The sequence below is a fragment of the Lactuca virosa genome, chromosome 5 (genome assembly GCF_052849685.1).
Source record: "Lactuca virosa cultivar CGN04683 chromosome 5, Lactuca_virosa_CGN04683_v6, whole genome shotgun sequence".
In the NCBI taxonomy this organism is placed as follows: Eukaryota; Viridiplantae; Streptophyta; class Magnoliopsida; order Asterales; family Asteraceae; genus Lactuca; species Lactuca virosa.
Genome location: NC_136430.1, coordinates 135243935 through 135259621, shown reverse-complemented (window position 1 = coordinate 135259621; position 15687 = coordinate 135243935).

The window sequence follows — 15687 nt, the reverse complement described above, 5'->3', positions numbered from 1 at the left end:
GTGATATGGTTCCATAATCACTAAGATAATCATAAAACAAGATACACAAGTACTCTCCCATCTCTTCAGATTGGAGAAACTTTTATCTTTCTGCCTTATTTGATTCTTCTTATTCATTCTGCCATATATTGAAACTTTTCCAATGTTTTAGAATTACACTTAAACTTGTAAGCATAATCATATTTACTAAACTTTAGTAAATCATAACGAATAATCTTATCAACCTTTGTGGTGGACCTGACTAGTGCACAACCAAATGTACCCGATCCTTTAGTCCTTCGCTTAACTCACATGCGAATGTGAACAATGAATTAGTCTTAATTTACCAAAGATGAAAAATCTCATTCATCACACAACACAACTTGCATGATTCCAAGTTTCTATCCAACTGAAACTTGGGTGATGAGAATCTTTCCTTATTTGATAAATTATGACACTACTACAAACGAAAGAATCAAATTCATTTTCCAATATTGCTTATCAATGGAAACATATAAACAATAATTTTTCACAAATGCCTTTGTAAGGATACTTAAAATAAATAAAATCAAAACTTTTCTTTTATTTTAAAAACTTGCGGAAAAACTTATCCTTACAATGCAAATTCATATGAAAACTTTGTTGTTATCTATTCCTAAGCAATATCTCATAACTCTTATGCAGCAGCTCAAAATTCTGATCATCGGACCATGCGATCGAAATCCATCTTCGCGATCAGAATCAGCATAATCATACTATAAGCTTCCTTTGATTCTTCCAAAACATCAAAATATAATTACATTACATCATGTATTAAGAATCTCCAAAAGAGACTTAATAGAGTTAGATAACGGACTTTACCTGAAGTAGAGTCAAACTTTTGACTTTACCATCCTTATGAGGTTTCAGGTAAATTTGGCAGCTTCGCAACCAATGCCCCTTTCCTTTGGCAATAGGCACATATGGACTCTTTAGGAATGGTACATGGGACTATCTCAGACTTAGCCTTTCTCTTTACCATTTGGTCAACCGAGTTGACTATGGCCGATCCCTTTCCATTGGGAAGAGAAAGTTTTTCTGGATTTCGAGTGTTACCATTGTCAATGTCCATGAAGTTTTGGGAAGTCGATCTTCTAATCAAATTTGCTTTACCAGTGTTACAAATCATTGCTGATTCAGCAACACCAAGCAAATAGATAAGATCATTAAAGGGTCATGTTGTGATCTGTCATCAGGGAGTGACTGAAGAACCAAATCAATAGCCAACTACCTCGAGACTTCGACACCCGACTCTCCCGGCTTGTCAATATGTGACTTAATCTCCAAGACCTAAGCATATATAGACTTTGTTTGCCAATAGGGATTGAGTGACTTAGAACTTATCAAGTCTTGAAACTTGTGGGATAGGGATATTTATTGGAGGAGGTGGAGGAAGTGAAGTATGATTTCCAGTCTCACTAATGCACAACAAAGGGATTGATCTTTCACCTTGATTGCCATTTGGGATATCATCTTCATTAGGATAGCTTGTTCCTAAAGATTTGCGAAGACCATAGTTGTCTGAAGGAGACATCTATAAGGGAGAAATTCAAGTTAGTTGATTTAAAGTCCTTAATATAACACCCAATATGAAATATTAAGGCTAGGATCCAACAACCTATTTATAACTGGAAGAGGGATGCCGTAATCCGAGTTATAAAATAGTTGAAGGTAGGTAAATGACCATTTACCAATTTCCACCATGAAAAACGAAATATAATTAAGTTTTAATTGGATTTGAAACTCCTAGATCTTTTGAGATACATTGAACTTTCAATGGCATGTTTGAATCTCGATTGTGCCCTCTCAAGTTTGTGACTGGGATGCCGAGGATCACAAACAAGGTGTGAATAACCATGCAAATTGACTTGGTACCCTTAACTTTATCACCTAATCGATGTGCCGGTTAACCACACACGCTCCACCGATCTATAATAAAGTCAAGTTACCCTTTGCCACTCTTACTAATCCTTATTAGTGTGCCGGTTAACCACACACGCTCCACTAACGACTTGGTAAGGTACAAAGTGTAATTTCATGGGTTAGCACCTATTTCACATTTTCCTAAGTAACTAAGATTAGGAATTAATAAGTGTTTAGTTACTTAGTATTTATCATTATACTTTTAATGAAGGGAGAATTATAGTCCTTTCCTACCCGTTCGGCTAACGACCTTCCACCAGTCAAGGAAGCGGTGGGTGAGAGTGGACACCCATTAAACTGCCATTTTATAGGCAGTAACCTTATACCCCCTTATAGACCGGCTTCGTGAATGAAGCCTACTAATGGTAAGATTGACTTTATCTTATACGTATCTATATAATTAAAATTATAATAATAGTATAAGGGTGTGTTTTAAACATTTAAAAAACTTGGTGGTTTAATCTATTAATTAAACTATACTCTTAATTTAATTAAACTTAAGCCATGTCTTTATGGAATTATTAACTCTTTTAATTAAACACTTTAATTAATTTAATGAAGTCCATAAAGTTTGAATTTTAACTTTTAAAATTGTAGAGTTTGGAATTTAAAGCATTAATGTGTGTGAGACTTTACAAATTCCAAAACTTGAGGGCAAGTTTTGAAACTATTCAAAACCTTTCATTTCATAACTTATGAGTTTAATGGTTCATTAAAATGAAGACTCTTCATTTTATGTAACCTCTTATTCTTTAATAACACTTTTAAAGAAGTGACTCTTAAACATCCATAACTTGAAGACAAGTTATGGAGTCATAAAATAATTAAATGAAAAAGACTCTTAATTTTTATGTAATCTATGACACGTTTATGATTTTTAAGATTCATAAATGTGACCTTTTATGTGACTTGAAGACAAGTTACAAAAACACCTTTTATGAACTTCTTTTAGATCAATATGGATTGAAAACAACTAACACATAATTTTTTTTTTTGTTAATCTAAACTAACTCATAATCCAAGGAAACATAAAACTCTTGGTAATCCATAATTTGAGGACAAGTTATGGATTCCATACAATTTCATTGAGATCAAGAATTATACTAACAAACAATTTGAACATAATTCCTATGATCTACCAAAACTCATAAGCATGAACATTCATAATCAACATTTTTCAAGAATTACATAAACACATATAAAACTTGAAACTTTGATTATAGCATTGAAATTGGTTTAGCATAATCATTACCACTTAAAAAATAGGTTTTATAAGTCCAAAACAGTCAAATGTAATGATTCTAGACCAATTCCAGCACCAACATTCGAAGATATGCTGTTTGGGGGTCCAACTCGTCGAGTGCATGAACCAACTCGACGAGTTGGCTGAACTTTGCCTTGGACTCGTCGAGTCCATTAGTGAACTCGGCGAGTCCACTGTCCCAGCAGCAAAAAAACTTCGATTTTAAGCAGTTTGCATCAAGTATAAGCGAAAACAAGCCTAGGCTCTGATACCACTGTTGGGTTTTGAGCATTCTAACACTCCTATGGTGTACATGCAACCCTAAATACCTTGGATCTATGTTTTCTCTATTATACATGCAAATATCAATTTTCCAAGGTATTGTTCTAACTAGCATAATATAAAGTACACATAATATAAATTCTAGTAGAATTACATACCTCTTGTTTGGTGCTTGATTCCATGGAGCTCAAGAGCCTAGTGCCCCAAGTGTGACACCTCAAATGGTTCACACAACATCATGAACACTTGGAATAACTTGAGAGAAAGTAGAACACTTCTAAAATCGGGTTTGCCCTCACTTGTTTCTCTCTAGTGGCCGATTTCTTCAATAATAAGATCATTATATAGTTAGTCACAATTAGGGTAAACCCTAATTGTCATGGCTTTCCATTTCCTTGGATCCATGGGTTCAAATACACCATGGAGCATCCATGGAGCATCCTATGGGTTTTAGCCCAACTTGATAATCCATGGAGCATTAGCCCACTATATAAGTATGGATGATTTACACAATCAACCCATATATTTAATTAGTATTCTTTTGATCACTTAATTAATTCTAGATTAATTCTTGATCAATACTAATTAAATAATCTTATTAATATATTAGAACTTATAATATATTAATAAACCTTAAGTGTTATTTCTCTTATTTTAGTCTATCCAAATGCATGATGCCATGCAACCCAAATGGACCATGTCGGGTCGGGTCAAGTATATACCAATTATAGTTATGGACTTAGACACTAATCCAACAAAAAGATGCTAGCAACACAGGGAAAGTGCTAGCCATAGGTCAGGAGGAGGCAGTTGCAGACCCCACCGTTGTCACGGGTACGTTCCTCCTTGACAACTCTTATGCATGCATTATATTTGATAGTGGTGCGGAGAGGAGTTTTGTTAGTCATAAATTCAAACACTTACTCAAACACAAATCACAACCTCTAACCGAAACATTCACTGTTGAGATGGCTAACGGAAAGAAAGAGAGCACTAGCGACATATTCATAGGTTGTACCCTTACTCTAAACGACTATTCCTTTCCACTCGATCTTATGCCGGTTTCCATAAAGAGTTTCGATGTCATCATCTTCATGGATTCGTTGAGCGCCAATCGTGCTGATATCCTTTGTTTCAAAAAAGCCATTCGTCTCAATCTGCCAAATGGCGAAGCCCTCGTTATCTATGGCGACAAACTCAGCATGAACCATCGCCTCATTTCGTGCATCAAAGCTCAAAAATATCTACGAAAAGAGTGTCACGCATTCCTAGCCCATGTAGTTCACGAAAAACAAGAAGTTAAAGACCTCGAGAGCATCCACGAAGTCTGTAATTTTCCAGATATCTTTCCCAAAGATCTCCTAGGAGTCCCTCTCGAACGCCAAGTCGAGTTCCAAATCGACTTAATTCCTGGAGCTACCCCGTAGCCAAATCCCCCTACCATCTAGCACCGGAAGAAATGCAGGAATTATCCAGCCAGCTGAACGAACTACTCAACAAGGGATTCATTAGACCAAGCTTCTCACCCTGGGGAGCACCAGTCTTGTTCGTGAAGAAGAAGGATGGATCTTTCCGGATGTGCATAGACTACCGAGAGCTAAACAAACTCACTATTAAGAATCGCTACCCTCTCCCCAGAATAGTCGACCTCTTCGACCAACTCCAAGGAGCTAGCTACTTTTCCAAGATAGACCTAAGATCAGGGTACCATCAATTACGAGTCCAGGAGAGTGATGTTCCTAAGATAACATTCCGAACTCGATATGGTGACTACGAGTTTGTAGTGATGCCCTTTGGTCTAACCAACGCACCCGCCATATTCATGGACCTGCTGAATAGGGTGTGCCGCCCCTTCCTAGACAAGTTCGTGATAGTATTCATAAACGATATACTCATCTATTCACGAAGCGAGAAAGAACACAGCCATCACTTAAGGCAAGTTCTAGAGACACTGAGGGCAGAAAAGCTTTACACGAAATTCTCTAAGTGCGAGTTTTGGATTAGGAAGGTAACTTTCTTGGGTCACGTAGTTAGCAAAGAAGGCATAGATGTGGACCCTTCCAAAATAAAGGCAATCGAGAATTGGTCATCACCGAGAACGCCCATAGAAATCCGTCAATTCTTGGGTCTTGCTGGCTACTATCGCAGGTTTATACAAAACTTCTCCATAAATGCTAAACCGCTTACCACCCTGACTCAGAAGAGTATGACTTTTAGTTGGGGAGAGAAGCAAGACACTGCGTTCCAGACACTAAAACAGGCCCTGTGCAACGCGCCCATACTGTCTCTTCTAGAAGGGACAGAGGACTTCGTTGTATACTGTGATACATCTAACCAGGGATTAGGCTGTGTACTTTATGCAGCGAGGAAAAGTTATCGCTTATGCCTCGAGATAGCTTAAGGCACACGAGGTCAACTACACTACTCACGATCTTGAACTGGGAGCAGTGGTCTTTGCCCTAAAAATCTGGAGACATTACCTGTATGGTACTAAGTGCACTATCTTCACCGACCACAAAAGCCTTCAGCATATCTTTGACTAGAAAGAACTTAACATAAGACAATGACGATCGGTAGAGCTACTCAATGATTATGAATGCGATATTCGCTATCATCCCGGTAAAGCCAATGTAGTAGCTGATGCCCTTAGCCGAAAGGAATACTCAGGTCGTAGAGTGAAGGCACTAACCATGACAATCCATTCCCACCTGTCCACTCAAGTCTAAGAGGATCAATAGGAAGCCTTAAAACCAGAAAATGTGGCAGGTGAAGCCTTGCGAGGAATGGAGAAGAACTTTGAGATCAAGGGAGATGGAGTTCGTTATTTCATGAACCGGATCTGGACCCCAAAGTGCGGTGGTTACAGGGAGGTTGTCATGAACGAAGCCCACAAAACTCGATACTCCGTCCACCCAGGTTCAGATAAGATGTATCTGGATCTCAAGAAGCTCTATTGGTGGCCAAACATGAAAGCAGAGATTGCTACCTACATGGGCAAGTGCCTAACTTGAGCCAAAGTCAAGGTAGAATACCAAAAGCCCTCAGGTTTACTCTAGCAGCCAGAGATACCTGAGTGGAAGTAGGAGCGGATCACAATGGACTTCATTACCAAGTTGCCCAAGACTGCGGGTGGTCTTGACACCATTTGGGTAATCATCGATAGATTAACAAAGTCCGCCCACTTCCTGCCAATCAAAGAGACAGACAAAATGGAGAAGCTAACAAGAACTTACATCCGAGAGATAGTACGACTGCATGGTGTGCCCATATCTATTATATCGGATAGAGATAGTAGGTTCACCTCAAGATTTTAGCAGTCACTTCAGAAGGCTATTGGAACTAAGCTAGACATGAACACAACTTACCATCCTCAAACTGACGGGCAGAGTGAGAGAACCATTCAAACCCTAGAGGACATGCTGAGAGCATGTGTGATTGACTTTAGTAAAGTATGGGACACCCATTTTCCACTGGTCGAGTTTCCATACAACAACAGCTATCACACAAGCATCAAGGCTGCCCCATTCGAAGCCCTCTATGGCCGTAAGTGCAGATCCCCTCTGTGCTGGGCTGAGGTGGGTGACACACAGCTAGCTAAAGGGAAAGTCCCTGATAGCACTCTCACTGGACCATAAATCATATCGAGAAACCACCGAAAAGATTGTCCAAATCCGCGAACGACTAAAAGCCTCAAGAGATAGACAGAAAAGCTACGCAGACAAAAGGAGAAAACCCATGGAATTCCAGGTTGGTGACCGCGTTTTGTTGAAGGTCTCACCCTGGAAGGGCATGATACGCTTCGGAAGGCGTGGAAAGCTAAATCCAAGCTACATTGGTCCATTCGAGATCCTCGCTAGGATAGGCCCCGTAGCATACAAACTCCGTTTACCACAAGAACTTAACAACGTACACCCTGTCTTCCACGTGTCAAATCTAAAGAAGTGTCTATCTGACGAGACTCTTGTGATTCCACTCGATGAAATCGAGATAAATGAGAATCTTAACTTCGTGGAAGAACCAGTAGAGATCATGGATAGGGAAGTCAAACGAACGAAACAAAGTCGCATACCGATAGTGAAGGTTCGCTGGAATGCCAAGCGGGGACCTGAATTCACTTGGGAGCGAGAAGACCAGATGCAACAAAAGTACCCGCATCTTTTCCCCAGTCCTTAATATACTCACTATAGAAAGAATTTCGGGACGAAATTCCCTTTAACGGGGGATGATGTGACAACCCATTCTTTCGAGTCAATTAAAGTCAATGAAATTTGCACTAGTTCAATCAAAGCTCACACTAGATCAAACAAAGAGTTACATCTATTCATATCTAAGTTTAATACATAACTTAAATCATATTATATCTTAGTATAATTGTGGTTTTATTCCAATAAATTTTAAATGAAAGCCAATACCGAAAACCCTAACCTGGCACAAGTCAAAATTCACTTTTGCAACCTTGTAAGAATTACAACATCTATAACCCTTAGGGTTTGTTTATAACCTAGTAATTAAGTTTGGTTTGAAACCTAGGTTAATTTATGTTAGTATAACATTATATAAATCAAAGGATTAAGGACTAAAACATAAATATACACCTTATAAAGGTGTTCTCGGTCATAGAAGTCAATTAATACACATGAATTCGGTCATAGGAATGGAATAAATAGGGAATTCGATCATGAGAATCTAGTATAAGTGGAGTGTTCGGCCATTTGATGAAAACAAGGAGTGTATTCGGTCTTGGCATGACCGAACACACAAGAAAATGAGGCCTATTAGGACCAAATTCCCCAAGATCCAGCCCAATAAGGACCGAACACCCCCCCTATATATATGTGTGTTAGGCCGATTTCCCAATTCATTTCCCACTTTTGCCACCGAATTCTTGCAAAAATTTCTCTCAAAAGTCATAAGAATTTTACCCAGATCTTCATCCCATCTTCAAATCTTCAACCGAATTCATCAAACCCACCTTCAAATCTTCATATATCCTTCATATCTTCAAGCACCCCCTCAAGAACACAAGAACACACCGAATTCATCCCAATCCCCCACCGAAAACCCAAATTTCCACCGAATTCACACTCCAACTATTCCAAACATTTCAAATTAATTTTGTAAGTATTGTTTACTTAATTAATTATTGAATTCACTATTTAAATTAATTAATTATTAATTTAAATACGACGACGAATACAATTATTTTTAGGGTAACGTTATTAGCGGGTACGCTTACCCGGGGATCATTTCTACAACACGTTAAATTCCGACGCCAACGCACATTCAAGGTGAGCTCATACCCCAAATTTTTAAACATTTTAAATATTTTTAGGGGGGAGGGGGGAATACAAGTAAAACACAAGGACTATTGTGTTTATACAAATATCGTTTGAAAATTTTAAAAACATTTGCAATTGTTTCATAACGAGTATTCCCTACACTTTCTAAAAATATTTTATTTTTTAACCCTTTTGTAATATGTTGAGCATAAGGGTATTTTACATTCGTACAATTAAATTGCAAACACTTTCAGTACACTACAGAACATTACGAACAAACTATAATTGGTATGGTTTGGGATTCACTACATTACTTTGCTAAGAATAATACAAAGAAACAAAACATTTATTCAAACTATAATAGGTATAGTTTGGGGAAACACTACTCTAAGTCACTACTACAAAGATACACTACTAAAATAATTATTTAAGTATAACTAATCTACACTACCAAGTAATACATACGGTTTCAATTACAAGAGAACACTATAACACTACACGTAAACTAAGTAATACAAGGTTGTGAGGCACTACTTCGGGTACCCACTAGGGTACAGGTTCAAGTCCTATAAATTATAACCAGAGTCTCCTGGATGGAGAGCGTGAGGTTTGTGTATAGAATTATACGGGATTGACAATCCTACACCCAAACTGCTAGCTACAGTTAGGCAGACATGCCTGGGGGTGACAAATGTCATATTACCGACACCTGAAGAACGTCGTAGAGGCCACTAGTTCATATTAGCATGGTTATATGAAACTCACAACAGTATAACTAAAACATTTGCTTACCGGATTAACACTACTTCAATGGTTTTATTATCAATAATAAAACTATGGTACACTACTTTACACTACAACTGGTAATAACCAGGCATTCATACATGGTTTTAATGCAAACACTACTATGGTACACTATTTTACTCTACAACTGTTGATTCCAGGCATTAATACTAAGGTTTTATTCAAACGCTAATACAGTACACTACTTTCGCTACAACTGGCGATATCCAGATAGACATACAAAGGTTTTCATACAATTACAAATACAATACAGTGTTTTCTAACATAGAGTAAACTAATACAGTATACAAATACAAGGAACATACATGATCAAACTACTTTAACTATAGAAAATATTGGATTTTCTTGAGAAACACACTAGTATTTTCAAAGTACAAAGACAAGTTTTCAAGCACTAAAACATACTTATGAACTCACCAACTTAAATGTTGATACACTTTCAAAATCACTTGTATTCTCAGGGAACCGATAAGATAGGTACACCCGCTAGATTTTGAGAAGACGAAGCATTCTAAAGTCACGTCTTTTATACTTTTGATAGACTTTTTGATGTCATACAAACTATGTTATGAACATATGTAAATATTATATTTTATCAATGTAATGGTTGTGTTGCTTTGATTACTATTTTACAATTGTTGTGATACTGTACATGACGTCCTCCGCCCCCGAACGTTTCCGCCGTTCCGGTTTAAGGGTGTGACAAAGTCTCCCAAAATCATAAGTCAAAACATGAGGATGTGTACGGTCACACATTCTCCTTCCCACGGTCATCTGAAGTACCTGAAACATAACCCAAAAATGTAAGCCAACGCTTAGTGACATCCCCCAAAGTACTAACACATAAACATATAACAAATACAATAACAACATATCGGGTCCAATCAACCATTGGGTTGGAATATCCCAGGCCCATCAACCATCGGGTTGGAATGCCAATACACTATGGGTCCAGTCAACCATCGGGTTGGAATACCCCAGGCCCATCAACCATCGGGTTGGAATGCCAATACACAACGAGTCATGTCATCCTTGGGATGGAATACCATGGGGCACATTCAACCATCGGGTTGGTATGCCCTCGACCTCTTGGCTTACGCACAAAGAAGTAAAGCCTCAGCCACCAACCAAATATGTAGACATATACATAACAGATAAACATATAATAAGTCAATAGACGAACATACAGATCTATTGATCAATAAGCATAGCAACATCCTATATACTAGGATATCGATCTAACAGATCACTACAGCTCGATAACATAATATCACATAACAAGATATCAAATCCAAATGGCCAACCTTGGTGCCTTCGACCCGCAAGTACAGTGAGGAAAACTCACCTCACAAACTGGACAAAGCTGATGAGGTCTTGACTCCGAATCTCAGCTGTCTAACCAACACCTTTTCCAACCAAATGACCAATTTCCATCAAAATCCCAAAATTTCCCAAAATACCCTTAAGGTTAAACTTGGTCAAAGTCAAAGTCAACTGGTTAAACCAACTAGTCAACTGAGTCAACCCAACCGAGTCAACTGAGTCAACCCAACCGAGTCAACTGAACCGAGCCAACTCAACCGAATTGACCCAGTGTGAGTACGCGAGGCGTACTCCAAAGGTACGTTGGGCGTACTTCGTCCTTGCATGTGGTCCACCATCGGGGTGGTTGACCTCTTACGTAGGGCGTACTCTGAGTACATGGTTCGTACTCCCAGAAGATTCAAAACTCATTAAGTGCTTAATGGCTTAAGTACTTACGTCCATATTTCAGATCCATGGCTAAAATAGGCTCAAGAGTCATAAAGTTTCCAACTTTATGACTTTTCATGCCCATTAAGTGCTTAACTCAACTTCTTAGTCCATTAAGACATTCTATGAGATGCATGGAGCAAACCCAACCATTTGAAACCCATTTTTATGACTCAAGACCCTCCCAAGGGTCTGAAAGGATAACTTAATGTGTCAAGAACATGCTTTGTTCATGAAACACCACATTTGGGACAAAAGAACCTACAACAAACCCAAAACAAGATATACAAGAAACTACACCAAGTTCAGAACTTGATACCTCAAAATGGTGCCAAATGGTGGTTTGATCCTGGATCTAGAGAGTTTCACTCCTTCAAGGTGGTCTCTTCTTCCTTCCTTCTTCTTCAAGAGCACCAAAACACACACAAAAACTTAGAAATGGCTCCTCAAAATGATACTAGGGTTGCAAACACGTATGAGAGGGTTGGAAGCAGTTGAGGTGAAGGAAATGAGGCCATAAGAGTGGTTAAATACGAGCCAAACCCTAAAGATTAGGGTTTCTTCATCTGGAAAGTACGCCCTAGTATGTTCAGCGTACACACGTACGCACGGCATACTACCCTAAGGCCATTATTATGAAAATACCACTAAGGCCCTTTTGCATACATTTCTTGAAATTTTTTGACCAACATGCAAAATAAAGGAATTAAAGGAGTTTAAATTAGAAGTACCTCACATTAGGATGTTACAATTCTCTCCTACTTGATCTAGACTTCATCCTTGAAGTCGGCTGTAGCGAATAACTCAGGATAATGCTCCCGCATCTCAGTCTCCGGCTCACAGGTCCACTCGGAGCCTCTCCGATGCTCCCACTGTACCTTTACCAAAGGTATCTCCTTGTTGCGCAGGACCTTCATCTTTGTTTCTAGAATAGTCACCGGTCTCTCAACATAGTTCAGCTGCTCATCGACCTAAATATCATCCAAGGAAACCACTTTCTTATCATCCAATATGGAATTTCACCACTGCGAAACATGTAAGGTGTTGTGAGTCTGACTGAGCTCCTCAGGGAGATCCAACGTATAAGCCACCTTGCCAACCCTGGAAATCATCCGGAAAGGTCCAATATACTGGGGACCCAATTTCCCCCTCTTCCTGAAGCGGATCACACCCTTCCAGGGTGAGACCTTCAAGGAGTACCATATTGCCGACGTGAAACTCCAACTCTGATCGACGCCGGTCGGCATAGCTCTTCTGTCGACTCTGAGCAGTCTACAATCTCTTATTGATCTGTTGAATAAGCTCCATGGTCTAAAGGAATACTTCGGTTCTTCCCATAACCCTGTGACCAACCTCTCCCCAACAAACCGGGGTATGACATCTCCGACCATACAAGAGCTCAAAAGGCGGGGCACCAATGCTGGAGTGATAACTATTGTTGTAGGAAAACTCTGCAAGAGGTAGGTAGGAATCCTAACTCCCACCAAAATCAATGACACAGGCCCGCAACATATCCTCAAGGGTATATATCGTCTGCTCACTCTGGTCGTCGGTCTGTAGATGATACGAAGCGCTGAAATGCAACCTCGTGCCCAGTTCCTCGTGGAACTTCTGCCAGATGCGGGAGGTAAAGCGAGCATCTCGGTCAGAAACAAAGGAAATCAGAACCCCATGGTGAGCCATAATCTTTCAGACATAAACATCGGCCAAGTTTTCGGGTGAAGAAATCTGTCGGATAGCCAAAAAGTGGGCACTCTTGGTAAATCGATTCACGATGACCCATATGGCATCAAAACCATTTGTCGTCTTTGGTAACTTGGTGATAAAATCCATGGTGATCTGCTCCCATTTTCACATGGGAACCTCCAGTGGCTGCAGCCTTCCATGCGGACTCTGATGCTAAGCCTTGACCATCGTACATGTCAAGCATCTATCGACATACCAAGCAATCTCCTTCTTCATACACGGCCGGCAGTAACTCAATATCAAATCCAGATTCATCTTGGTGGCTCCCGGGTGTATAGAAAAGCGAGACTGATGAGCCTCCTCTAACACGATCTGTCTGACCCCACCAACAACTAGAACCCAAACTCGACCATATCGGGTCAACAACCCCCGAATATCCACGACAAATTTGTCAATCTCACCCCTGATCCTTTCCTGCTTCCAGTTCTCTTTTCGAACTCCCTCAACCTGAGCCTCTCTGATCAATCCCAAAAGCGGAGAATAAACAAATAACTTCATACACATCTCCCCGGACGAAGACCCAACCGACTTGCGGCTCAAAGCATCCGCTACCACATTCGCTTTACCTGGATTGTAAAGGATCTCACAGTCATAGTCCTTGACCACATCCAGCCACCTGCATTGCCTCATATTCAGGTTCGGCTGGTCCATCAGGTATCTCAGACTCTTGTGATCTATGTAGAAAGTACAATGGACCCTATATAGGTAATGTCTCCAAATCTTGAGGGCAAACACCACTGCCCCTAACTCCAGGTCATGCATGTGGTATCGCGTCTCATGCGGCTTCAGCTGCCGTGAAGCATAAGCAATCATTCGTCCTCTTTACATGAGGACCGCCCCCAAACCGATGATGGATGCATCACATACTACCACAAAACACTCGACCCCCTTTGGGAGAGTCAATACCGGGGCCTCACATAAGCTCTGCCGAAGAGTCTCATATGCTGACTGCTGCTCAGAGCCCCCAACGAAAATCCACCCCTTCCTCGTCAGACAAGTGAGGGGTACCACAATCTTGGAGAAGTCCTGAATAAATCTCCGATAGTACCCAACCAAACCCAAGAAACTCCTGAACTCTGATGAAGATTTTGGAACCTCCCACTGCATCACAGCCTCAATCTTAGCCGGATCGACCAAAATCCCATCCTTGTTAACGAGGTTCCCCAGGAACTGGACCTCTCGTAACCAAAAATCGCACTTCGAGAACTTGGCATAAAGCAGTTATCGCCTCAAAACCCCCAAAAGCTCTCGAAGGTGCTCCTCATGTTCTCTCTGGTCTTGGAATACACCAAGATATCATCAAGAAATACAGTGACAGATCGGTCGAGCATCGACCTGCATACCCTATTCATCAAATCCATAAACACAGTAGGCGCATTTGTGAGACAAAATGGCATCACCACGAATTCGTAATGCCAATAACGAGTCCAGAACGCGGTCTACTCCACGTCCTCCTCCGTCACTCTCACATGATGATACCCAAACCTCAGATCTATATTGGAGAACTAAGATGCACCCTGTAACTGATCAAAGAGGTCATCAATCTGTGAAAGGGGATAACGGTTCTTCACCGTTAACTTGTTCAACTCCCGGTAATCAATGCACATCCGGTGAAAACCATCCTTCTTCTTGATGAACTGTATCGGAGCTCCCCACGGAGAACTGCACGGTCTGATGAATTGCTTTCCTAGCAGCTCCTACAGCTGAGATGAAAACTCCTACATCTCATGCAATGACAAGCGATATGGCGCCTTGGAAATCGGGGCCGTACCGGGCACGAGATTAATCCTGGACTCAACCTGCCTCACAGGAGGCACACCGGGTAACTCCTACGGGAACACATCAGCAAACTACCTGAAAACTGGAACCTCTGAAACTGAAATATGATCCCCAACTCGAGTATCAACCACATAAGCCAAATAACCTGCACACTCATGCTGAATATACTGACGAGCCCTAGCTGCCAAACAAAAACTTGAACCAACCGTGGTGCCCTCTCCATAGATAATCAGTTCTCCTACATTTAGGGTTCGAACTGCCACTCACTGGCCCTCACAATCAATCATGGCAGCAAAACTGCTCAGCCAGTCCATACCCATTACCACGGGATCAAATCACGCGGATAAGGCACTCTGAAGATCTCCAATATACAATCTTTATACACCGCAGATGCAGAAACCCCATGTTCATTTGAGATAGAAACCCGCAACATACACTCTAACTCCCCAATAGGCATATCAAACTCCCAGCTGAATGATCAAGATATGAAGGACCGACTCATACCCGAGTCAAATAATACAAGGGCATGCAAATAGTTCAGTAACAACGTACCTGTTAGGAGCATAACATGAGCATAACATAAAACATAATCAACAAAATAATAAATAGAAACATACCGTTCACATACCGGTCATAATATGGTGCATACCTGGCCTCCTCTGTCGATGGAAAGTAAGACCTCGAGCCCTCAGGGGCTCCGGCCTGCCCTGACTCCTATCCGTGATCCTCAAAGTAGCTGGCGTTAGAGCGTGCATCAGCGTAACAACAAGCAAGGAGAATTGGGCCTTCATATGGCGCACCTGATCACAATGATAACAACATATGATGCCGGAAGTTGGAGCATGTGTTTGGTAGTCCCTC